The sequence below is a fragment of the Morone saxatilis genome, unplaced genomic scaffold (assembly GCF_004916995.1).
Source record: "Morone saxatilis isolate NCDOM2014 unplaced genomic scaffold, NCSU_SB_2.0 Contig0, whole genome shotgun sequence".
In the NCBI taxonomy this organism is placed as follows: Eukaryota; Metazoa; Chordata; class Actinopteri; family Moronidae; genus Morone; species Morone saxatilis.
Window position 1 is genome coordinate 20,475,218 of NW_023339650.1, and position 371 is coordinate 20,475,588.

General features: G+C 40.4%; 1 protein-coding gene across 1 annotated transcript in view; it reads right to left on the reverse strand.

The window, feature by feature from the left end:
- The window catches only part of LOC118334788 (nebulin-like), a gene marked incomplete in the record, with an annotated part of 49,029 nt that overhangs the window by 3,541 nt on the left and 45,117 nt on the right, over positions 1-371 (reverse strand).

Sequence of the window (371 nt, forward strand, 5' to 3'; positions counted from 1 at the left end):
CAACAAACCTCTTGTTTCGGCTGCACTTGCTGTCCTGTCGGGCAGTGAGAAGCTCAAACTGAGTGCAGCTTTACTCTTTAAAGAATTCATGAATGAATAATATTTTGCACTTCGAAGACACTTCGTTAAACGCAGCTGATATTTGCGATGCTGTTTGCAGACGGTCCGGTGACAGCAATATTTTGTCAGCATTATCTCACTGAGGAACAAGTGTTTATGTAATATAACTCAGATATTACTTATCGTTAAACCAGCTGTTTTGCGATGCTCGGGTTTGCAGACGTCCGGTGACAGCAATATTTTCGGTCAGTCATTTATCCACTGAGAACAAGTGTATTAGTGTAATTAATAAGCTTCAGATAATTCAGCAG